The sequence below is a fragment of the Typopeltis vanoorti genome, chromosome 2 (assembly GCF_054136105.1).
Source record: "Typopeltis vanoorti isolate ZY-2024b chromosome 2, IOZ_Tvanoo_1.0, whole genome shotgun sequence".
Lineage (NCBI taxonomy): Eukaryota > Metazoa > Arthropoda > Arachnida > Uropygi > Thelyphonidae > Typopeltis > Typopeltis vanoorti.
Window position 1 is genome coordinate 168217832 of NC_143550.1, and position 27272 is coordinate 168245103.

A 27272-nucleotide genomic window follows, 5' to 3' on the forward strand; every position below is an offset into this window, starting at 1 on the left:
AGGACTTCCAGGGTAACAAATGGCAATGCTATAGCCAATGAAATTTTATCTGAGGCTCGGTTATTGCTGTTACCCAGCCCTGACTAGAGCTTTTAGCTCAATAACACTCCATCCACACAGATCTTTTTCATTCGGATGACGGGATAAATAGCCAAGGACTCAGTCCATCGCCCAGTTCTTTTAAGAACTGTGCATCACTAATGTTTGATGGAATTCTGACAGAAGAAGAGCCCTTTTTAGGACTTCCAGGGTAGCAAATGGCAATGCTGTAGCCAATGAAGATTTAACTGAGGCTCGGCTATTGCTGTTACCCAGCCATGACTAGAGCTTTTAGCTCAATAACACCCCATCCACACAGATTTTCTTCATTCAGATGACGGGATGAAGACTCAAGGACTCAGTCCATCGCTTGGTTCTTTTAAGAACTGGGCATCACTAACTCATACATGTCGTAAAAGGCGACTAAAATGGGACGCAGAGTTTCCAGAGTTTCGTTCTCTTAGGTTTCTTCCGGAATTTTGTTCTCGGTGAGGTGGGCTTAGATTTCGGAGGGAGGTTGCCCTGAGAGAACATTTTGAGTCTCTGGGGAGGGTGTTCTCCAGCGTGGCCCGTGAGGGGTTTTGTTGGTGGATATCTTTACGTGGAATATGAGCAGTTGTGCTCAGTGGAGGGGGGGGTCACTGAGTGGAACCAACGCCGAGTTGGACGGTCTTTTGGTTACTCGTAGGGAGTCGCCTGGGCGATCATGTTAAGTTTTAGAAAGGGCTTTACTTAAAAATCGCCCAGTTATAATTTTGTTAAAATGGACTTCGTGAATGTGAATTCAACTAAATTTTAGATTTTCTATTTCACCTACGACTAATACGTTTCATAATTGTCTCAGATAATTTCTGTAATTAATTTATGCTTGTTGCTATTTACATGATGTGACCTCATCCCGATTTCGGTATATAAAGCTTCGAATATTCCCTTTATTCATATCACATTTAAAAATCCCTTTCACTTAATCCTAAAATCGTTGCATTATTTAAGGTGGATCCTAAGTAACTCTTTGAAACATAATTATGACTCGATTTTAATTTTTCAGAAAATGCACAAATCCGAAGCTTGAGTGTCGGCCTGTTCTATGGAGTATTTGGAGTTGATTGCAGCATGTTGCAAATGCTGTGTGGCCATTTGCGAATGTTTTGCCTTGTGTCAACGCTGTACCTGTTGCCGAAATAAAGAGCCCTGCTCCTGTTGCATCAAAAGAGATTCAGGAAATTCGAATGCAGTTTGCTCTCCACCTTCAAGTGCCCTTAATGTAAATCACAACTCAAATGATTCAAATCTACTCACTTCTAGTCCTACTTCATTGAACGCTGCAGAAGGAATCCGTATTGAAGATAGTTGCACGTCATCTTCGGAAAAGTTACACGCACTTCCACCGTCAGATAAAGGAGATTTTAAAAATCAACAGAATATCTCACCTCCATCTTATGCCGAATTATTCAATACCCAATAAGTGGTGAAAAGACTGTACTCACTGAAAGATTAATAAAAAAAAGGTGAAAACATTGGACTCTTTCAATAATTGCAAGTGCCATTTACAGTTCGTAGGATAAAGTGATAAAAAAAAACCTGTCTTACATTTTATACGTATTCCCGTCTAGCCTAGTGGTTATAACTCCTGCTTACATATTCGGATCGATATTGATTCCTACTTTGGGAATATTTTTTTCAGCCTGTTAACCGGAGTAGTTAGCGTACTCGCTCTCCAACCAACAGACTGGGTTCGAATCCCGTCGTGGGCATGGATGTTTGTGATTGTCTTTACGTGGTAGATGAATGTTATCGCCTAGTGTGAAACCACGTCCCCGCTTACTGGAGACCTGAAATGGCTTGGAAAAGTTCAATGTTTGTTCTCTAGAGCACGTGTATTTGTAGCAGGTAGAGTTGATATACACTATCTGATCAAAAGTATCCAAACACCCCTCTGTAATTCGTAAAATGACGTCTAGATGTCGCTACTACCTCACTTACCGGTATAAAAGGAGGCAGGGAGCTGTGTGTTGTTTGGTGATAAGAAGTACGAGCAAAATGGGTAGATCAAAGGAGTTCAGTGACTTCGAGCGTGGACTAGTTATTGGTTGCTACACATCACTAAGAATGTCCGAGACATTCAACCATCCTCAAGTCTCCCAAGTCAACAGTTGGTGACGTGATTGCGAAGTGGAAACGTGAAGGCACAACCGCATCAAATCCACAGTCGGGTAGGCAGTGTGTAATGATAGAGGGAACCGTCGAGCGTTGAAGAAGGTGGTTCGTGGAAATCGCCAGATATCGAGTTGCAACAATCACCTGGGAGTTCCTCAGTTCTACTATCTGTCCACCCACCACCATGACTGTGCGTCCAGAGTTAAGAGGAATGGGCTTCCATGGTGAGTAGCTTCCCATAAACCAAAGATTTCTCCTGTGAACGCTAAGGGCCGCTTGCAATGGTGTAAAGAGCAACGCGCTTTACCCTACAGGCTGCACCTACCAAGGAACACTCATAGGAGTTTGGGACCTTTCTGTGACTCCCAAGATCCCTGCATTTAAATCCGATCGAATCTCACCGGGATGCCGTAAAGCGAGCCATCAGATCCATATATCCAGCACCGAAGTCTAAGGTGCAGTTGTGGACAATGCTGCAACAGGCATGGATGGAATTAACTCTGGAATCTGGTGGAGGCAATGCATCGGAGAGTACAGGCTGTTATTCGCGCTACAGGAGGACCAATACGCTATTGGTAGGTATTTCTAATGTTACGTCCACTGAGGTCACATATATGTTGAAAGTTTATTTTTCACTTGGTTAGAGTATAATAAATTTAGTTTAATCCTTTATCCAAGTGTGAGCAAACAAAGTTTGCGCCTGAAAGTATCTTCAGGACTGGGGTAAGGTGGTACAACACCAGGACACTCCTTGCAAAGGTGGATCAAGCTACCAACACTCCTATCTCAGTATCTCCCATAATGCAAAACACATCTCCTTGCGGATATGTCTAATGTTATGCATTAAGGGAAGGGCCACAACCCAGACTAGTTTCGACCTTTATTGAGGTCTCTTCAGTGGGAGCCAGGCCCAAGTGGAGACAAGTGGAGATATCAGGCAGAAGTATTAGCAGGTCATCTCTACTTATAGGAGTATATTGCAAAGGTGGATCAAGCTACCAACACTCCTATCTCAGTATCTCCCATAATGCAAACCACATCTCCTTGCGGATATGTCTAATGTTATGCATTAAGGGAAGGGCCACAACCCAGACTAGTTTCGACCTCTATTGAGGTCTCTTCAGTGGGAGCCAGGCCCAAGTGGAGACAAGTAGAGATATCAGGCAGAAGTATTAGCAGGTCATCTCTACCTATAGGAGTTGCTAAATGGTGTGCCACCCTTTTTTAATAAATTACTCTGGATTTAGAGAAAGATGTTGAAAGTTTATTTTTCACTTGGTTAGAGTATAATAAATTTAGTTTAATCCTTTATCCAAGTGCGAGCAAACAAAGTTTGCACCTGAAAGTATCTTCAGGACTGGGTTAAGGTGGTACAACACCAGAGCAACTTGTTGCAAAGGTGGAGCAAGCTACCAACACTCCTATCTCAGTATCTCCTATAATGCAAACCACATCTCCTTGCGGATATGTCTAATGTTATGCATTAAGGGAAGGGCCACAACCCAGACTAGTTTCGACCTCTATTGAGGTCTCTTCAGTGGGAGCCAGGCCCAAGTGGAGACAAGTAGAGATATCAGGCAGAAGTATTAGCAGGTCATCTCTACCTATAGGAGTTGCTAAATGGTGTGCCACCCTTTTTTAATAAATTACTCTGGATTTAGAGAAAGATGTTGAAAGTTTATTTTTCACTTGGTTAGAGTATAATAAATTTAGTTTAATCCTTTATCCAAGTGCGAGCAAACAAAGTTTGCGCCTGAAAGATGTGTTTTGCATTATGGGAGATACTGAGATAGGAGTGTTGGTAGCTTGCTCCACCTTTGCAAGGAGTGCCCTGGTGTTGTACCACCTTACCCCAGTCCTGAAGATACTTTCAGGCGCAAACTTTGTTTGCTCACACTTGGATAAAGGATTAAACTAAATTTATTATGCACATATATGTTATGAATACATTTGGTAATGACATAATTAGCTATTCAAGCGTTTCGAATTGTTCTACTACTTGAAGGATGAGGATATCTTATGGTATACATTAAGCGCCGAAATACGCAGAAAGTAAAATTTGTGAACCAACACCGATGTGTGGATTTTTTCATTAAAATATAAAAAATAACAAAAAAATAATGAAAATTAAATACGTTTCTTTTAAGATAAAAAAAATCTTCTTAGTCTTAAAACATTTTAAATTGGTTTTCGTTATTTCATTGCCCCCCAAGGGGGCCGCGGTCCACAGTTTGGGAAGCGCTGGCCTAGAACACACACACAAACATAATTGAATCTGGAGATTCATTCTGGTAGACTTTAACATGCAAATTAAAAAGGTGTACCTTTTACTAGGCACATATGCAGATTAAATCTACCTTTTATTAGTACAACGGGAATGGTGAGCTTCGCTTAACCAAAGCGATGACACTTTCACTTAATGTCCTCTTTTCAGAGTGAGTGAGACTGTCTTACAATGTGTGAATATGTTCGGATAGCAATTACATGTAGAGTTATAAACTATGAATGTTGGTAGTTCATGCCTTACCATGTTGATGGACCTATGCCCATATTCCCTCAAATTAACTCTTAAACATGAAGTTATCCTTAAAATAAATTAAATAAGCCTTAAAATCTTTGGCCATATATGTAGAATGAACAATGAGAGGAAAATAAAAATGCTGCTGTTTGGGATGATTGAAGGAAAGAACAAAAAAGGAAGACGAAACAGAGAATGGGGCAATGTTGTCAAATGGTGTGGAAACTCTATACACAAACTGAGTCATCTTGCACAAAATAGAATACAATGGAAAAATCATATCAAGATGGTATCAGACACCTGCGGACATTGGATCCATGGTTGTTGATGATGAATTCTCAGACAGTTGGAAGAAGGAATATTTGGTGACACATCAATGGAATACTAATGTAGTGTGCCTTTTTCCCACATTTAAAACACACCATTTAGTCTGCATAAAAATGTACACAGTAAACAGATATGTCACAGAAAGTCCGCTGCTTTATCATATTCTTGCACAGTAGCATACCGGATGCATTCCAAATAAGAATATGAGAAAAATCCTAGTTAATCACATAACGAACTATTGAATTTGAAGTTAAGAATCACCAAAGCAACTAAAGTTGTGAGAACAGTACGTGATGTGTGCAGTTACGTGCGTTCTCAGACAGCTTCACAAGGTAAAGTCTAAAGTTTCCATTGGAGTAAAAGTTTGTCCTCCAAACGAAATTCACTAATTCGCCTTCAGTTAAAAAGATTAAATCATGAAAAAGGTAAACTGTAATGATTCCCAATTTGAGAGAATATTTAGTGCTGTTTTTCTATAAAAGGTTTCATTTTACAACCGCAACATGTGATGTGTAAGAATTTTAGTTGTGCATACTATCTAAAAGGGTTAAATCGCCTTGGTATTCTGTTCCACCTATTTCGATTGAATCTTTTAATTTTCATTTTTCATATTAATTACCTTATTTTTTGGAAACAAATTAAGGAAAAATCGGTCATTTTTCTCACAGCATAATGATAAGTGCTGGATTCAAAAAAAGGCTAAATAGAACGTTAAACCAAATGAAAAAGTAAGATTTAAGAATCTTGTTTATTAGGATTCGAGGAATGAAGTTAAAATCTCACAGATCCACAGTCAAACTGAGTCACAACGATGTTGAAATACATGTACCGATGGATAAACAACAAAATACATTTAGAAGCTTTTAATCTTATCTTTGTTCTGCCTTATCACTGCTGCTCTTTTTGCGTTTGGAAAACAGTGAGTGATAAGACAAAGTATAAAAACATTATTGTTATATTTCTGGGGTCATCTCCAAAGAAGAACACAGAAAAAAATGAGCAGTGAAGTTTTAGTCACAATCTGCCTTACAAAACATACATCAAAGTGGAAACTATTACGTCATCTCACTGATCACGCATGCGTGTGGTGCAAAACTTTTGAAATGACCCATATCCAGTTATTCCGATTTATGGAAAGGAAATATAATGGAAAGTATCTAGCATCTGTTACGGTGTGATCTTTATAGACAAAATGACAGAACATCCTTTTCACGAGATAGTAAAAATTCTGATGTATATTCTTATTAAATATTTTTTTGCGAAAAAAATTCTACAGTGGAAATACAAATTATAGGTCAAAGTGGTGTAGATGTTCAGAATAAATATTTACATTTAATTCATATGCTTTTGTTATGCCATAACCTCAATTCCACACGAAATCGTAACAGAACTAATTTCAAATGCGCTTATGGAACATGAGAATTTGGTCTCTGTGACCTTATTGACACAAAACTTGTGATGTTTGATCTGATATGTGGGTGAAAAACTACACTGTAGACAACCTGGCCTGAGATATCTAAAGATAAGAGCAATATTTATTACTTTAAATGAAGATATAAGAATGTGCACATCGGATTAAGAAGTCAGGAAAAGGACAAGTTAGTACAAAATGATAAATTATGTTTATTATTTTATACTAACCTTGAAGGCATTGCAAATCGTCTGATCGAAAGATAAGTCACAAAACAGACTTTTCGTAAAGGCAAAGTAGTACAACTTGGAGATTAAACTGAAGAGTTTATAAAAGCCGCTAATAACACAGACAGGAGGCTTGTGAAGAGACCTTCAGATGACCAGAATTATTATGCTAAATGGAATCAATGATAACAAGTGCGACTTAATTTGTTAGTAAGTTGTATTACAAAATTACAAAAGCAATTAGTAATAACTAATGCTCTGATCATGGCAAGAGGGTAATGCTGAGATAGAGGAATGAGTTCTGAATTGAAAAGTGGTGAATTGTCGGATGAACAGGAATTATTTCAAAAATAGGATATTAAATCATGCGTGTTGGATGAGCGTAAAGAAAATAATGTAAGTCAAATAATTATATAAAAGTATTTATATTTTTTTACAAAAATATTTATTTATTAGATTAAATTCAAGGAAGTGTTCCGTCGATAGCTCAGTTGGCAGAGCGGTGGACTGTAGATGCATCATAATACTGATATCCATAGGTCGGTGGTTCAAATCCGCCTCGACGGATGTTCTTTTATTTTTCACAACTGCCATCGATTTGCAGTGTGCAAGAGTCTGAAAAAAATCAATAATTTGCTAGTGTTTATCATAAAACCCACTAACAGCATAAATGTAAAAATAATAACAATGTCGTCAGTTATGGTACAACACGGTTCAAGTACATTCGTATAATATCTTATAAACAGTAGTTAAGAAAGGAATAGAAGCAGGCTTCAATTTAAAAGAAAAAATTAAGTAGCTTTTATTCTTTTTTTATTCACCTATCCTGTTTGGATCATTATCTGTTAGTATATTTAAAAAGACGATGATTACTCTGCTAATTACATGCATGGTCTGTTTTATTCCTTGCAATAGTCCAATATTCTACAATTTTCTTCGCCATCGCTTTCTTGATTGTGCGAAGGTTACGCACAGCTGTGTTGCGCTGAGAATTCTTAGGAGAGGAGGGGGGTGGCGGCTTAGAATGCAGTTCCGCCGTGGTGCAGAAAGGCGGTTGTGAGGTTGTTTCCAGTGTACCATAAAAAGGTTTCATGTTTGGTCTCAAGAGAAGGGCTGGGACCAGTGAAGAAATGAAGAAAATACGAAAAGATTATAAATTACAAAAATACAATATTTAGTCCATTCACTATACTGTTGTTGTTGTTATTATTATTATTATTATTATTATTATTATTATTATTATTATTATTATTTGTAACCTCCAGGGAGTCCAAAGACTCATCGAGGGAGGGCATCCACTCTACAACTCTGCTTCCACCACCCACAATCCACCAACTGACCGGAACTACACCAACGCCATCTTCCGCCGACCACCACCACTAGTATTTCCACAGACAATCACAAACATCCATGACCACGGCGGGATTCGAATCCGCAGCCTCTTGATTGGAGAGTGGACACGCTAACCACTCGGCCAGCCTGTAATAATATACTATACTACTTTTCGTGGGTAGGAGCCACATAAAAAATAAATTGTCTAGCCCCGGGGTAAAATTCCTCATGCACTACTCTTTGAATTAATCAAACTGATTATAATTCCCGTGACATTCGACTGCACTTCCTGTGGATTGCCATTCAAATGTTTTGAGTCGCCTCATCAGAATTTCTCAAATGTTTCTTTTAATGATGGAAATGTGTATGGGCATCTTATCAAGCCTTCAGTAAAGATTGATGCACGATATCCCTTTCACAATGCGATGGAGGGAAAATTGGCTCCACTTTACCCCCACTCATTCATGGCCGAATCGATTGATATTGATTCAGTCAATGGCGTCAGGGATTTTGATGAATCCTTGCTCATCTAAATATCTCTTTGGCACACTGAAAGCGCATTTCAGTCTGTGTATTATCTGTACTTCGTTAGAACTATAAATTAGTCGGCTATTCTTGATTAGCTTTAGTAAAAAGCACGTGCTTCCTTATTATACTCCTGTTAAGTCAGCCCAAATAAATTACCTAAACTTTCAGAATAAAAAATATTGACGAGTCAGAGAATTGCGCATTTAGACCATTGTACAGCATAAGATGTAATTAAACTGTACATCTATATAGTTTAATTACATCTTGAACCTGAATCATGTTTATCTCAACACATTCAACTAACCAATTAAAAAAATATATTCAAATTTGATTCGCTGTACACAAAATATTGGGAAATCCAATCAAAAGTATATCGGGTGTAAACAGACACGGCAAGCTTTCAATGCCGAAAAATAGGTGCTCAAAGAGTTCAAACGCGAACGAGTGGAAGCCAATGTCATTCGAATACTTTGCCAAAGAAACCGACTCACACAATTGAATGTAAGCCGCCAAAAGTCCAACATCGCACAGGATGGCTTGTAGGCTGCATCCTTGCTGATGTAGGGATGCAGCCTACAAGTGCCCTGAAAATTAGACTGTGCAGCAACAAATCTACTTTCTTAGTGTTTTTATTTGATGGAAGAATCTGGATCCGGAAAATATTTTCATCCAGTTGCAGTTGATGCTAGAAATATTTTCGGTAATCACATCAGATAATCTTTATCAAGCATAAGATTCGATGCATAATACTCTCAACGCCTCAGTAAACCAAGCTTTATCTCCGATGATGTGGGTTTATTATGAGACTCCTTAGATCTTTGAATAATAGTAAATGCCCCCAATCAGAATTGGTGACGTATGAAGACTGAAGGTTGGATCAGCAAATGGCGGTCATAACTCAACTAAATATTCTGAGTTGAGTTCAACAGACGCGTGAGAAATCCTTTGTCGAAGTCATGATGGTGATTGAATCTTTTAAAGGGAGGCGCCGTGAGAGCGATAATAAACTGCTTCCTGTGAAATATGCCATTGGTATTTAAGGTGCTCCCATAAATTTCGTGTCCTGTTGTAAATTGCTGAGCTATTACTACATGAGGCGCAAAGCTGAGCTTTGCAATTTAAAGATAAGTATTAATTATCAAAATTTCTCTTTCTTTCTTTCCCTCTTTTATTATGAAGAACAGAACAGGATGCTTCGAGATTATGATATCGCATTCTCCGCTAACCTTGTCCTCGTTGTGCGCTAAGTAGTTTGTTTAATCAGTGCAACAGACGTTGCTTAAGTCACTTTGTTTATGACTGAAACATAAAAATGAAATCATGAAGTTATTTCTTTAGGTCTCCTTTATCCCCATTATTTCAAGCCACTATTCATGATATAATTCTTGAGAATGCCTTTAGTGAGTTGCCAAACAACTTCCGAGTATTTGACACTAAATCTCTGTTAGATATGTAACTATAATGAAGAACTTTGCCACTTCCATTGGATAAAACAATAGGGTTCACGTGAATATGATAATGCATGAGTTTCCTGCCTAATTTATTATTTCATATCAGCTCGCTGATATGAAATAATAAATTAGGACATATAAGACATATTAAGAAAATTTACCTCACTCTTTCTTGTATGACACATCGATGTATGACACATCGCCAAAAGCCTTTAAGTGCTTTCCTTTTCCGGACACGTTCCCATTGTTCAGTTCTCAGTGGGAATGTTTGTTGAAGACTTGTGACCAATTATCTCGTGGACACATGATGTTGCCTTAGTAACTATCCCTAAAATCCAGCAAACACCACCATTTGAATATCTTGTTTCTTCAATTTCAGCATTTTTGTAATTATTTTCAGCACGTGCTATCAAAGTTTTCGGTTCAAAATGCGCAAAGATACGGCGTTGTCGGAATCGAGGGTAAAGATGGTCGTGCATTTGAAAAGGTGTAATAAAAGATGAAATGGAGTCTAATTATCGCATGTTTTTCTGTTTATATCTACGCAGGTTTAGTAGAATTCATGTTGACGTTTTCTGAAACTATTAATATACAAGATGGCCATAATTAAAGAGGGGTGTTCAGAGCCCTGTAGCGTAAAATGCATTGGACGAAATTCAATCAAAAGTGTAAGTACAGTCTGGAACATGGGATTTTGATTTACAGAAGATAAAAAAGAGTACAAAATTCTGCCGCCAAGGGACATTTGGCACCGTAAGCGCGCGGATGGATTTGGGATTAATTAAACAGTATTGATAGAAGGGACAACAAATCAATTTTCGTGTTCGTATAACTTACAGATATGGTTCAACAATCCTCCTTTCAGATGTTCTGAGAATTGAATTCTCTGAATGGCTTTCTACAGCGGAATGGAACAGATTTGCCTCACATGCTGCGTTATTCTGTCTTTCAAGGTTGCTAAGTCAGGAACATGTCCTTTACACATCATGCGTTTCAATGGCCCCACAACCAAAAGTCACAAGGGTTGAGATCAGGCTAAAGAGGTGGTGCTGTGGGAAATTCACGACTAATCACTCTGTGTTCTGTGAAGTGTTTTCGTAACATTTGCTGTACCGACAATCCAATGTGAGGTGGTGCTACATCCTGCATGAATATGGTAGGGTCAAGGCATCTTCGCTGCTGCAGTTGCGGAACTACACAGTTGCGCAGCATCTCTCGATACTTAACAGTAGAGACGATAGATGTCCTGCCGCCTCTCGGGCGAAGTTCTTCATAAAAGTACGGGCCGATAATAAACGATGCAGTGAAACCACACCGCACTGACTTTCGGTGAGTGTTAACGGGTCCGATGGAACATGAGGATAATTCGCAGCCCAAATGCTGCAATTGCATGAGGTAACACTATCGTTCAGATAAAACTGTGCCTCGTCACTCCACAAGATCTTCCACGGCCATGCGTCATCCGCCTCCATTCAAACCAAGAACGTCAGGGCAAAGTTCAGTCAAGTTTCCACATCAAGCAAAGCTTGAGTATGGAAGATCTTGTAGGAGATCTTAGCTTCTGACGCAGGATTTTCCACACAGTTGACCAGTTGCCTTGATCTTACTCGAGAACTGCTGGATCCTTGTGCGGTATTCATTCCGTGTTCCAAGAGGCCAGTTGCAAGTTCGTCAACTTGTTGAGGAATAATCCGTTTGCACCCGCGTTCTGGCTTCACTGCCACATTTTCTAAGATTTGTTATTGTAATTTGCGCCCCTTTTCTCCTATTCTTTAAACTCAGAAATTCTCAAAACGCGGCGTTAGCGTTACCACGTTGTTGATAGTAAAGCTTGACTAGCAACGCACGTTCCGCTAAGGTGAGATCCATAGCACTTCATTGCCATCAGAATGACGCGAATCCGTTTCTGTCTTCATTATATCCACCAACTCTTTAATAGAAACAGTGAGATTAAGCAAATATCATGCGATTCTAGCGCCAAATGTACACTAGTGGCAGAATTTTGAACCTTTTTTTTCTGTAAATCAAAACGTCATGTTACAGAGTGTACATACATGAAGTTTGGTTGATTTTAGTCCAATACATTTTTCGCTACAGGGATCTGAACACCTCCTCTTTAATTATTCCAATTCAGTACTTTATTTTAATCTATTGAACTAAATATTTACTAAATTAACGTTTAAATCGCTCAAGTAGCATCATCTAGTCCTTAAATACAGTAAAATAAGCCCACTTGGATGAAATGTCGTAAGACCAGGCAACGTCTTTCATTTTATGAGTGTTGTACTTTTTGTTGTGATCTTGTTTCATCAGTAACTTGGAGAAAAGTGGAGTTCAGTACCCAAAATTTTATTTAAAGTTAAACCACCTTTTCTGTTTTCAGCGAAAAAGAATTTTGCAAGACTTCACTTGCTTCTAGGAACAGCCTTTTTAATTTGAATTTGACTTATTAGATAAGTTTGCTTTACTTCTGTTGTCCCCCCCCCTCTGAAAAAGATACATTTTCTAGAGAAGTGAGTTTGTCCACTCTTGGGAGGGCTCTTTCTCATAAGGTATGTATTGTTCATCTCGATATGAAGATACGTTAATTGTAGAGTACAGAGGAAAGGAGGTGACATCATTGAAACCTTCCAGTTGCTGTGCACAAAGGGGATTAGACATAAAGTGGAGGAAGATATGGCGAAAACTCATGCACCACTCCTCTGAGAGTTGTACGGGTGGGAGGTTGGTCTAATTTATTTGTAAGGACTTCAATATAAGGTTTTAGACAGTCACTTTTTTTTTTTTGCTTTATTTGGATTATATAATTTCTATACCTCAAATGTCAGTGCGTTTTAGGTGGGCGTAAGCCTTTGAAAAGCAAACCTTTGAAATGGGGATAAGATATCATTGGGAATGAAGATTGGTTTGGGGTGAACGTTTTTGCTAGGCTGCTTAAACTTACTATGGGTTAGAATCCGTTAGCACTATAGGTCATTCATTCATTTCATTTCGTATGGTGATTCAACGGCCGTGAGCCCCTTTCACGGGGAGGTAAGGCACAATCTCAATCCCCCCTATTTTTATCCGGGCTCGGGACAGGCATAGCTGACAATTCAGACCTATGGCTGGAGGGATTGTCTTAAGTATTCCTGACTGTATCCGTTTGTGTTCACGGGGCCGGTTTGCCTGCTTGCGGGATGAAAACCCCCAGATTAACTGGGGGAAAACCCTGCTGTCCACGCTCAACACCGGCTAACTTGGCTATTGCTGAGGAAGATCCTTAAGCTCCTCACGTCGTCGACGGGAATCGAACCTACGACACTCCTTCCACAGGCATATGGTTGCGAAGCGCATACCCACTAGTCTAACCGCGCTGACAGTACTGTAGGTGAAGGCAATTAACAGCGTCTATGATAGCTCTCCAGTTTGTTCCTGTAGTAGCCTGGACTTCGGACAGTGCATTTCTGGAACTATCAAACAGGCTTAAAGTTTTCTTTACAATAGAACGTGGATTTCATTCACTGGCATAAAGGATGAGCGATCTCTTTTTCTTTAAGTTTATGGCCGTAAATTTATTTAATATGATTTCAGACCTTTACATTCTGGAAGAGATTTTACATTTCACCTTCAAATAATTTAAATTATTTTAAATGCTAATTGATGATGTCATTGTATATTATATTTGAATCAGGTGTTCATAAAATATTATAAACGGAAGTTATAATAGTAAATAAAAAATGACACTGCTAAGTGGTGATGTAGACCAATGTAAAATATATTTGTAATTTCGAGTTTTGTTTTCTTGGTGCGATCTAAAATTGAGGGAAGGGAGGTATGCTCTCCGAGAAAGAAATACTGAATAAATAGAGTTAATAAAGTCTCTTGCTTATCTCAACGTTTATTACACTTTTTCCATGTCCAGAGGTTGTCGAAATGGTGAATGTTGAAGTGTTTGGAATGTAAAATGTTGCGTTAAACTGGGAAAAGGTGAAATTTTCTTTCTGGAATGCCACTTCAGTACCCCATGCCCATTTTCATTTGGATTAATTTTTAAAAGAAAACACAGTCCAACACAATTTTTACTGACTTTTATATGAGACTTGTTTTTACTAAATTGGGTGCGCTGATTTCAAATATCAAACCCATGTTTCTCTATCACGTCAGGTTTTTCCTCTATGGCATTTTCTTTTTGCTAATTTGTAAGTTTTTGATAGTTTTAAGAAGGAAGTACTATTTAGAGGATCAAAAAAATCGATTTTTTAATATTATTTTCTGAAAGTATGTACTTTTAAAAATCTGTTCCTAACTTTTTATCAAGAAATCCGAAAAATACCCGAAGATATAGCCTATTATTCAAAGCGGTGCGCGGATCAGAATCACAGCGCTAACCGCTCTCGCCTGTTAGTAAAGGAATAAATGCATAAGAACTGCAACGGTACGTACTGGCACTTTGAATGCGAGAGAGGCCTAACTAAACAAAAATAGCAATCATCTACGTGATTTTTCGGTTTACGCCAAATCATTGGAATGCCAAAAGCTAATTTTTGGCGTTTTCCCTTGCTCCACTGTTGTAAATTTTCTACACATGACTTACACACTTTATTTGGAGCCCATGACTTGTCCTGATCTGCAATTGTTACATCAGTGTATGCAAAGTACACTTTCTTAACGAAATCAGCGATATTTGTCCTTTGACTGGGAACAGTAAAGCTGCCACAAATGTAGCAGAAGGAATCTACACTATTGATGCAATTTCGAGTAGTAGACATGATGTATTTTCTTCACTGCCGACTAACATGCAATTAACAAGACAAAAAAAAAAAAAAAAACCAGAGACTTTATTGAAACGTTATAAGCGCTCATCATACTTTCACGATCGATTAACGATTGACTGATTTCGATCGTTCTTTGTCCGCTATATAGCATATAGCATTCATTTGTTTTAGGCAGTTGTCATCGCCTACTTTTCATCACCTAAATGTATTAGGTCGGTTATCGGCCTCTCTCGCATTCAAAGCGCCAGTACGTGCCGTTGCAGGCTCTTGCACTTTTATTCGTTTACTAACAAACGAGAGCGGTGAGCGCTCCGATTCTGATCTGCGCACCGCTTTGAATAATAGACTATATCTTCGGGAATTTTTCGAATTTCTTGATAAAAAGTTAGGAACAGATTTTTAAAAGTACATACTTTTAGAAAATAATATTAAAAAATCGATTTTTTTGATCCTCTAAATAGTACTGCCTCCTTAAAACTATCAAAAACTTACAAATTAGCAAAAAGAAAATGCCATAGAGGAAAAACCTAACGTGATAGAGAAAAATGAGTTTGATATTTGAAATCAGCGCACCCAAATTAGTAAAAAACAAGTGTCAGATCATAATCAGCAGGAAAAAAATTTTTTTTTGTTGGCCAGTGTAATTAAAAAAACTTAAAGTATCATATCTAATACAGTAACATATCAATATAGTAGTTTTGACATTGAGTTAGCATACGGTTGTACAGCTGCCATGAAGCCCGCACGAGCAGGTAAAGCACCATCTAGGAAAACCATATAAAGTTATTAGTTGTAATGTATTTTTGTCTATCAACTGAGTGCGTGCTCTTGTCCAGTTTGCCTGGCTGTGGGAAGAATAACTTGAGTTTACGGGAGTGAAGAGTCTCTTCATATAATACCTTCTAACTGACGTTCAGTTGAAAAGTCCTGATAGAAATTCTTCGCATCGAAGGCAGCCAAAGGGCATCGTTGAAACTGAGGGAGCTATGGAGGCCCATGACGTTAAATGATAAATATTATTTATAATTTTTTTTAATTTGATTTATTTTTATTTTACCTGGTTTCTAAATAAACGAATTTAAACGAGTACATTTGCTAGTAATAAAGTCAATGTTATGAAATCCTTAGTACCGCGATGTGTCTTTCATCATCTCGCAAATAAAAGAGTTACAGGAAGCTTACTAGAAATCTCTTTTTTTTTTTTAATTTACTCATTGATCGAGTATTCCCAATGGGTTTTGCCCACATTTAATCCCCCCCGTACATGTAATGAAGTATGAGATAATTCTGATAACTGTTCAAATTCAACACCCCCCCCCCCCCCCCACAGACAACATAATGCCCCTGAGTTGGGCATTCTCCTACACCAGTCCCACAACTTGTTCGAGTCGTGTCACATTTTCTTTGCTTCATCTGTCGTTCTAAAGCTGCGCGTGACGTCACAAACCTGTCAGCTGCTTACACAAGAGTGCCCTCTGACACCACGCTGAGAAAACACTATCGGAAGAATGACGGAGCGAGACAAGTTTGCGTGAGCCAGTTCCACCATCTTCGCAGCTGCGAGGGTCAAGCGAATAAGCGATATTCTCTTGAACAAGTGCGAACCCTAGACACGGATATCACTCGAACACACGAAGATGCTATCATCTTGACTCTGTAAACGGTCTTAAATGAAGAATTTTTTTGATTTGTTTCCGAAATGAGAAGGTAAGTACTTCAAGAATAGTTTCAAGTTTGCATAACGTAGGTGTTCAAGGTTAATAGGGAAGGAGTAAACAAGGAAAAATATTCTTAAAAGAAACACGCGATCAGTTTTAATTGGTATTCGAGTAGGAGATTCATACAAACTATGAATACTTCGTTACTTCGTTTGATCTGTTTTTATTGAATGATTCAACTCGTTTACTCAACGATGCAACAGGATTTTAATTGTTGCGTAATAGCATGTGCAATAATCTTGGATATAGGTGATATCGAAAAGACAAAAAAAAAGCCTAAATATCTCTGTGTTCTTTTAAAATTTTTAAATTTTAAATGCCACGATCAGAGCTTTAATAGCTCAATAACACCTTATCCCTACACTGTCCTCTACAGATAACGGGGAAGATGAAAAGCATTCTTGCTTTTCCCCTTTAAGCCAGTCCTTATAAGGATAAGGTACTGACGTAAATACAGATTAAGAACATTCAATCCAATACCCTTGGAGGGTAATGGATGGCAATGCTGTCGCCAATGAAGTTCTAACTGAGGCTTGGCTATTGCTGTTATAGTCCTGCCAAGATCAGAGCTTTAATTTAATTTCTCAATAACATCTAACCCGTACGCTGTCCTCTTCAGATAACGGGGAAGATGAAAAGCATTCTTGCTTCGCCTCTTTAAGCCGGTCCTTATAAGGTACTGATGTGATTTTTCTTATATTATGATTAAGATCATGACATTTTGACTGTTTATTTTCTACATTCGAATTAAAAATTATGTCATCTTGATATTGTATTGTATACATTTTTATTTCTATACAGAGATTGTTCAATTTCTTCATTTGTTTTGGGTTCCATATAGTATATCCAATATCTTTCTGAGCAATTTCATTTTGGAAGTCTGAATTCGCTTACATCTTCGTTTTATTGACATTTTAATAGTCCATGCTTCATTTCAGTATAATAAACGTGGTTTTAACAAAACCTAATTATACAGTAGTCATTCTAGTATGTTTTTTTTTATTTCTTTTACTTGGAATTGCTTAAATATATTATTTATTATCTAATTTACTTTAATAAATTATTAAAAACTACAAAACTTCAAATCCAAAATTATATCATAGAGGAGTCTTAGTTAGCGTATATCGTAAATAATATAAGTATTTCATTAAATTCGACTAAGTTATTGCCAAATGTAATTTTGAAATATTTTCCTCGCAAAATATGGTTTGAAATAAATAAATTGTAAAATACATGTGACAGGTGATTACAATAGGATTCTAATTGGAGATACAGGATTTACATGATTGAATCTTGGTTTCGAGGAACCACTTGGAAATATACACTGGTTTCTTCCCTATGCAGGTGAAGATGGGAATCCTTTATCCATCCTCCCGAGGCAACGAACTTGAGAAGATGGAGCCATCTTGCCAGAGAGAGAGAGAGAGAGAGAGAGAGAGAGAGAAAGAGAGAGAGTTCTTGCTGTCGTACGTCTTCTTGAGAAAACACTTTTAATATCACTGTTGTAGGAGGTACGGAAAGATATAGTGTTTGTCTCAGGAGAGTCTTTCTTTTATTGTGATATGCATCTGTATTATTTAGCTTGGAGATTTCGAACATACCACGAGTAACTTTGTAGTTCTTAATTTCGTTTGGTTGGCTTCGTAACGTTCATTCACTGAAGAAAGGATAATGAATTACGGAAGAACGTTCTTAGCTACTCAAATTGGTAGCCATGTGAATAAGGCAGAAATATTCAATGATAAATTCGTACACGTATTGTATGCTGGTGCTGAAAGGGCCGAAGAAGACAGTAAGAATGCAAAAAAAATATGAGTTTCCTTCTATATTGAGCAAATGCTATCATAAAAGCATTGGATGAATGAGACATCATCTTCCTTAATTATGTCAGAGGAACAATTCAGGAGTTAATTGGTCTCTGACTTGGTTGTTAAGCAAAATTCCAGCACCAGGAAACGTCTCTCATGAGTAGAAAGAGGAGGAGGAGGTGTGGCTACACTACTCTGAGTAGAAAGAAGGATGGCACTATCATTTTTATGTAGATGATTATTGTTAGATACATAAAGAAGTTCCAAATCAGAGGAACTCTTTTCTGAAGCAAACGTAACTCCACAGTGACTTGGCCGTTGGTCTTTGTGGGGCTCGAGTGGTAAAAAGGTGTGTACTGTCGTTCTGTACACAACCCTCTGCCACAAGTTGGTTTGTATATCACAAAAAAACTAGTTTGATTAGAGAAGAAATCTATCCACTAGTCAATATGGATTTGTTAAAGGAATGCGTAATTTAGTTGCATTTCACAATAAGGTGTGACAGCGTACTGGATATGATCGAAGGCTATACCGTATTTCATGAATTTATAAAGTTAAAGCCCCGCAAAGTAGATTCATTGGTATTGAAAGTGTGGGGGATGGGGACAGAAAATAGATTGGTAACACGAAATGGAGTCTAGATAAATAACAGATATTAACATATTCTGTGCGGTGTGCAGAATAGGGCGAGTAAATAGTGGGGTGTCACTTTGAAAGGCAGTCTTTTCCGAGGAATCAACAATTGAAATAGAAAGCATCTTTATATATATATAACTTAAGTTTTTTTTTGTTTTTGTTTTTTCAAATTATGTGTTTGGAGAAGATACATTTTCGACATGTCCAAATTGTTCGGTCTCAAGGAATTTAATATAGTTTAGATGCTCGTCACGACAACTTTAATTTCTACATGCTGCGGGATTGTGTCTCTGAAAACCCATCGTATTTATTTGCAAGCCGTTACTCTTATGGCAACTTAACGAGGCCAAATAAGGCACGGTATTTCTCCAGAAAATATTTAATATTGTAGATTACATACGGAATCCTCTACAACACTTTTATTGATCAACAAAATAAACGGGTTTAATCCTCTAAAAAATTGTCTTCCCTCACCACCTGCTATTAAACACATAAAATCATTTTTAGTGTTTAACGGCAATAACAGAGCCTCAGTTAAAACTTCATTGGCTACAGCATTGCAGTCCATTACCTTACCCTCCAAGGCTATTAATCACCGCATCTAACGGTCGATTTTCCATACTAAATTACGTTTATATTCCTTATAAGGACTGGCTTAAAGGGGCGAAGCAAGAATGCTTTTCATATTCCCCGTTATCTGTAGAGGACAGTGTAGGGATAAGGTGTTATTGCGCTATTAAAGCTCTGATCATGGCAGGAGGGTAACAGCAATAGCCGAGCCTCAGTTAGAACTTCACTGGCTACAGCATTGCCATCAATTACCCTCCAAGAGTATTGGATTGAATGAATCAATCACCGCATCTCACGGTCGATTCGATTTCGGAAAATTACGTTTAGTCCTTAGTCCTTATAAGGACTGGCTTAAAGGGGCGAAGCAAGAATGCTTTTCATCTTCCCCGTTATCTGGAGAGGACAGTGTAGGGATAAGGTGTTATTGAGCTATTAAAGCTCTGATCATGGCAGGAGGGTAACAGCAATAGCCGAGCCTCAGTTATAACTTCATTGGCTTCAGCATTGCCATCCGTTACCCTCCAAGGGTATTGGATGGAATGAATCAATCACCGCATCTCACGGTCGATTGATTCATTCCAGTCAATTATCGGAAAATTACGTTTAAGTCATTGTAAAAAAGTTGTAATAGTATGATGTGAAATAAATAAAGGTGTGTTTGATATTTATTAACACATTTAGAAAATATTAGGTGTCTTTAAAACTTCTTTAGAAATTAGAAGTATAATATAAAGTTGCTTTATTATTCTAAGAGAAGTAAATGTATTTCTCATAAGCATTTAAGCATAATGCTTACGATGCCACTTTCATCTCTATCTAATCTAACTTCTATTATTATAGATACAAAGCCATTAAATAACTTCTTTTTGTAAATAATGAGGGTTTACTTTTATCAGAATGATATTATAAGTACCTTTTGACAATAACTACATTGGCCTACCGTCTCGTAATGTATGCTTCTATAAAACACTTGCTCTTTCTCCGTATTTTTATCAGAATTTATAACCAGGTATTAATTGCTGGTGTGTGGGGAAAGAAGTAGTAGCAGACTAAACAAACTGACAGTAAACACTTTAAATAAACTGTTGCCTGTTATTATATTAGGCACTTCTTTCTTTCTTTGTTTTAAGTATTAGATCAAATATTTGATCTCATCATTAAGTACCTCTGAGAACGCCATTTCTTGATGTTACTTATGAAATCCGATTGAGTAACGCGAATGTCAAAGGTTATTCCGAATAATAATAATAACAACACGCAGGGGGGACGCGCGCACACACACACACAAGATAATTTGGAATATCATGACGTCCCACTGAACTGGAATGCTTGAACTAATATATAGCGTTTCATTAAGTTTGTAAGGTGTGTAGGTGCGTATTTCTTTTCATTGTATGTCCGTAAGGCTCTTTTCAGCGTATTGTAGTTTATAAGGCTATTCAAACGGTAGAGCATGTCTGGGATGTATTAGCTTCGAGTGGCCTTTCCGTAGTGAATATTATATTTATATGTGATATAATTAGTTGTCTGAGGTCTTGTTATACGGTATGTATTTCTGGCTGTTCTGTAGTTGGCATCGAAATAATGTTTTAGCAAAGCTACGTAGTGACATAAGTGTTTTGCTGTTAGTATTTTGTGTTTTGACACTGCAGTGTAAAGCAGGTATTGCCTTTCTGTTTCCAAAAGGTCAGTTTTATCATTTTGTACTGTAATTATATTAATCTATTTAGTTTGTAGTGTGCACAAAAAGCATGCGTTGTTATAGCATATCATAGTGCTTTGTATATTAGTGTTTTCTAGCGTGTGGGAACTATGTCTTTTAACCTGTACAGTTTGCCAGTTATTGTTCGGAGTTTGCTTTTGACATGGTTTATGTGGCTATTTCAGTTCATATCTGCATCGAAGTAAATTCCAAGGTATCGTATTGTTTCAACCTGAGTATTTGTAGTAGTTTTACTGTTAGGTGTGTTTTTTTATGTTGGAGAGTGGATGTTGAATGGTTATATATATATATATATTATCGACTGGTTGACTCAGTAAATTTCTGAATATAATGAATTTTATTATCAGGGTTTAGGTGAGCCAGTCATTGAGCAGATTTATGTCAAGCTGTTTAAGCTTTGCTTGCATTATTATGGATGGATATTAAAGCTGTATCGTCTGTATATTGGAAGATCTTGCCTTTGAGAGGTAGCAGGTTAATATCGTAGATAATATGCTGAATAGAGGTGGGGAGAGAACAGCTCCCTGTGGCGCTCCACAGGTTACTGGTAGCTCTCTACTGCGGTTTGACCCAATGTGTGTTCTATAAGGACTATAAGAATATTTATTGCTGTGTTCAATATCAGCAATGGTATCATCTTTTTTTCGTGACTTTTTTTTTTCAATAAGAATCCCACCTAAGAAGGTACATTACTTCAGTATGCGGAAATGGTCCCTTAATTTTCCCATTGCCAAAAATCTTTTGTGGGCAGGCGCATTGTCCTAATGAAAGATGATTTTTTCCTTCAGCAAACCGGGACTTTTCTCACGGATGTTTTCGTCAAGTCTTCTTAAAAGATCGGAATATTCACGCATTATTCCCCGGTTATTGTTCTACCCTTTTCAAGATAATTAATAAATAAAATGCCTGTAGCATCCCAAAACACCGATGCCATAACCATTCCTGCTGATGGAACCCACTTTGTCTCCTTTGGAGACAAAGTGGGTTCCATCAGCAGGAGCTGAACAACCTGCTTCTGTCCACTGATTTGACTGCTGTTTGGATTCTGGTGTGTAATGGTGAATCCAAGTTTAATCCATAATAATAAATCAATGCACAAAATCAGTTTTATTCTTGTTAAAACGCTCCAAGCACTATTCAGAGATTTTCATGCGAGTGCGTTTTTGATCTGCTGTGTGCAAGTTCGACACTCATCTTGCGCAAAGCTTTTTCATTTGCAGTTCTTCATGCAAAAAATATCCTACACGTTCTTTTGAAATGCCTATAGTCTCAGCAATTTCACGCACTTCGATTCACCGGTCATCCAATACGATATCGTGCACTTGATCAATGATTTCTGGTGTTGTTACACTTTTTGGACGTCCTTCACGTGGATCATCTTCAAGGCTGGTACGGCCACGTTTAAACTCGGCAGCCTATTTCTTAATTGTAGAAAACGAAGGGGAAGAGTGTCGATAAACTTTTATGAACTTCGAATGAATTTATTTCAGCGTTAAAGCTTCTTTTACAAAGAATTTTATAACCGCACGATACTCAATTTTTTCCACTTCAAGGGATACAGACAACTTTTGCTTCAGACAGCTGTATTAAAACAAACTACTTGATAGAATTACTTGCATATTCACCTGGATGCTTATGACAGATGTACTAACTTTGAAAAAAAAAATCTTGCCGATAGTGTAGTCGTCTATGGTCGATGCCGAGAACTTTTCAGAACATCCTCGTATCATAGTGTATTATATAGTATATAATATTATATAAACGCATGTGTGTATATATATATATATATAATAAAATAGAAACAAATATTGTTTAATAAGAACAAACTGAATAATGATATATCTTTAAATTCTTATAAAAAGATTCAAACACCTTATAAATTATGTATGTATCTAAATATGAATAAGCTATTGCCAAATTTTAAAATGTTTCGAGCTGGGTTGAAGAAGATTTTTTTTTTCAAAGTTAGTACATCTGTCATAAGCATCCAGGTGAATATGCAAGTAATTCTATCAAGTAGTTTGTTTTAATACAGCTGTCTGAAGCAAAAGTTGTCTGTATCCCTTGAAGTGGAAAAAATTGAGTATCGTGCGGTTATAAAATTCTTTGTAAAAGAAGCTTTAACGCTGAAATAAATTCATTCGAAGTTCATAAAAGTTTATCGACACTCTTCCCCTTCGTTTTCTACAATTAAGAAATAGGCTGCCGAGTTTAAACGTGGCCGTACCAGCCTTGAAGATGATCCACGTGAAGGACGTCCAAAAAGTGTAACAACACCAGAAATCATTGATCAAGTGCACGATATCGTATTGGATGACCGGTGAATCGAAGTGCGTGAAATTGCTGAGACTATAGGCATTTCAAAAGAACGTGTAGGATATTTTTTGCATGAAGAACTGCAAATGAAAAAGCTTTGCGCAAGATGAGTGTCGAACTTGCACACAGCAGATCAAAAACGCACTCGCATGAAAATCTCTGAATAGTGCTTGGAGCGTTTTAACAAGAATAAAACTGATTTTGTGCATTGATTTATTACTATGGATGAAACTTGGATTCACCATTACACACCAGAATCCAAACAGCAGTCAAATCAGTGGACAGAAGCAGGTTGTTCAGCTCCTGCTGATGGAACCCACTTTGTCTCCAAAGGAGACAAAGTGGGTTCCATCAGCAGGAATGGTTATGGCATCGGTGTTTTGGGATGCTACAGGCATTTTATTTATTAATTATCTTGAAAAGGGTAGAACAATAACCGGGGAATAATGCGTGAATATTCCGATCTTTTAAGAAGACTTGACGAAAACATCCGTGAGAAAAGTCCCGGTTTGCTGAAGGAAAAAATCATCTTTCATTAGGACAATGCGCCTGCCCACAAAAGATTTTTGGCAATGGGAAAATTAAGGGACCATTTCCGCATACTGAAGTAATGTACCTTCTTAGGTGGGATTCTTATTTTGAAAAAAAAAAAGTCACGAAAAAAAGATGATACCATTGCTGATATTGAACACAGCAATAAATATTCTTATAGTCCTTATATATAAGGACTGGCTTAAAGGGGCGAAGCAAGAATGCTTTTCATATTCCCCGTTATCTGTAGCGGACTGTGTAGGGATAAGGTTATTGAGCTATTATTAAAGCTCTGATCATGGCAGGAGGGTAACAGCAATAGCCGAGCCTCAGTTAGAGCTTCATTAGCTACAGTATTGCTATCCATTACCCTCCAAGGGTATTGGATTGAATGAAAAATATTTCGTAATAGCTTATTCATATTTTGATACATGCATAATTTTATAAGGTGTTTTAATCATTTTAAGAAAATTTAAAGATATATGAAAAGTATTTAAAATATCTTAGTTAATCTTTATTATAAATATTTGTTAACATTTTATTATATATATAATCTTGTATATAATATGAATATATTGTGAATTAGTCCAAAAAACTCGAGATGGCCTAAATCCTGTTTGTTCTTTCTCATGTTTCTTTCAGCATTTTTTTTCCAGCTATGCTTTGCATAAATTGTAGCAAGGCAATTATAGATAATTATAGATATTAGAATTATAGAGAGTTATCCTACTACAATTAATGCAAAGCATAGCTGCAAAAAAGCATAAAAATGATGAAAGAAATTTGGGAAAGAACAAACACGAGATTTAGGCACACAGGGATTTTCAGGAGCAGTCTGCACTTCAACACACATATTCGAACAATTACCAATGTAATAGTGATCTGTGTTTATCATAATCATTATTAGATATGTTAATCTCAGCTCTCTATTCACTGCAGGTGATATTATAATACCCTTAACAGTATCAAAATTATTTTACTAAATTTAATAACTTCTGTTAAATATTCTGTACCAAATATCAGCAATAAAAAGACAAAATGTTTAAAAATAGGCAGCAAAATGGAAAACATCAAATACATTTTCAATGGGAAGGTATTAACTCTCAACTGAGAATGGGAAGTTAGTTTATAGAATTTCAGCTTTTTAGGCACAGTTTTTAGTTAAGATAGCAAATTATATATGCAAACAGATAATAAAATAAAGGAATCTGGTATAATAGTTTAAACCAAAGACTAAATATCGCCTGAGAGAATTCTAAGGAAAATAGAAAATATCGGAGCTACAGACCCAATAGCAAATCACATGAAAAATGACAATATAGAAATGATATTGTAATAGTTTACGTTCTACAATTTTGTTTGTTCTAAAATGTTACCAAAACGGGTGTGTGATGCCAATCGCAGAAAAAAATGCCCATGTGAAGGTTTAATCAAAATCAAGAGTGATTAAGACAATCAGCAGGGCATTAAAACACTGTATTGTAAAATCTGACAATATCAAAGAACTGGTATTTAACGAATATATTATTATATCTAGTGTATTAACCCGATATGAGCTTGGAAGAAAATTATTAACAAGATAGTAATGCAGACTTAATCATGTAGCACTCTCTGAGAATCGAGTACGTATCAGGAAGTGATGATGATGATGATGATGATGACGTGTATTATATTTACAACTGTAGCGTATTCTTAAGCCAGTTTTCGATATTTAGATTTAGACGTACGACTACTTAGATGCACATTACCGTTTGTTGATTGATGCTCATATTTCTGGATAGTTATAAGTTAATTACTAGATTTCGTTTGTAGTGTTCATGTTAAACCTTTCGTTTGAAAGCAGATCCAGATTATTTGATTCTATTTTATTTCTTCTCTTTCAGGTACTAAATGATTTCAAGAACTGTGGAAGCTCTCAAGCGCCTCTACCGAACAGTTATCAAACTCACTCACCATAACGATATAAATATGAATTTTCCCAAGAACATTTGCAACGCACTTATCCTCAAAGACATTATTCGCTTAATGATTACCTCTCTGTGAATTTTGAGAAAGAAGAGAGAAAAAACAAGGTTTTCATGGATACCACATTGTCCACTTTTATGACTGTGTTTTTCGTCTTGTTTGTTCTTATTCTGGCCTCGGTGTTGTGCTGGAACTGTCCATGTCCTTCTAAATGCTGTCGTAAAAAATCTTCGTCCAATAAAGAAAACGACAATCCGCCCATGGAGGTGTCCACGATTTCCTCTTGTGAAAATGCTCAGTCTGAATCCTCCAGCGAATCATCCAATCATCTTTCCAAAGGATCTCAATTCCTTTCTCCTACAGATATAAGGAACTCGTCTACCAATGACTCCAATACGAAGACCCAGCATAGCCTGACTTACAATGAACTCTTAACTCAGATCTTGAGTGGCGCTACGGTGAATACGAACAAGGCTTTTAATCTAGACCACGAAGAACTCCCGCCTGAATATATTAAAATTTTTTCCAGTGAATCAAATATATAAATAAATTCTGTTACCACTCAAATATAATTGACAAAATAGAGAAGATTTTGAGGATATTTCCATCATTCCATCATAAACACGTGTCAGTTTTCCTTCAGGTCATCAAAAGACAAAAACAGAAAGATAGAAATTTGGCTCTTTTTTAAAAACATTTTACTTTAGAAAAATTATCTCGAATATAACAACTATTAAAAGGATGCTAATTACCACAAGAAAAACAAAATTTTAACCTCATTACGAAATTCAGAAATACTGCATTTGGAGTCGGTTTTGTATAATGTAAATTTACTTTTAATTTTGAAGTAAGTGTTCAATGCGAATGAATTTCGTAGCATTTTATTTACTTTTATTACGAAGGATTCAAGAATTATATATATATTGCTTTTAGAATGTATATACTTTTGTATATTTATTTATTACTTTATTGTTTATATTTATTTTATGAAATACATATATAAGTAAACGTGCTAAAAGTTGATGTACTGGATTCTTAATTTTAAAAATATTCATAATAAATATAAGAACATATAAAATATTTTGACGTGATGTATTCAAATAATTTGATATAATCAACTACTATGCGTAATAATATTTTAAATATGTTAATAACTAGTAACTTTTTTGATTGACAAATATAAAATATTTTACATATATTGTTTTACATACAGTGCATATAATTAAAAATTCTTTTGTGTAGCATAGTGTTTTCCACT

At 36.8% G+C, this 27272-nt stretch overlaps 1 long non-coding RNA gene and 1 other non-coding gene across 3 annotated transcripts in view; both read left to right on the top strand.

The window, feature by feature from the left end:
• LOC150109633 (uncharacterized) overlaps window positions 1-26947 on the top strand; it is a 63219-nt gene extending 36272 nt beyond the window's left edge. The window contains exons 6-7 of one of the 2 annotated variants that reach the window (XR_016549952.1): window positions 1088-2771; window positions 25933-26947. This is a non-coding gene — a long non-coding RNA (uncharacterized LOC150109633). The remainder of the gene's footprint in view (window positions 1-1087; window positions 2772-25932) is intronic. The other variant, XR_016549953.1, reaches the window with a different exon arrangement.
• TRNAY-GUA (transfer RNA tyrosine (anticodon GUA)) lies at window positions 7156-7246 on the top strand. Its single transcript is given in 2 exon segments — window positions 7156-7192; window positions 7211-7246. It is a non-coding gene; the product is annotated as a tRNA-Tyr (tRNA).
• Window positions 26948-27272: the final 325 nt, after the last annotated feature.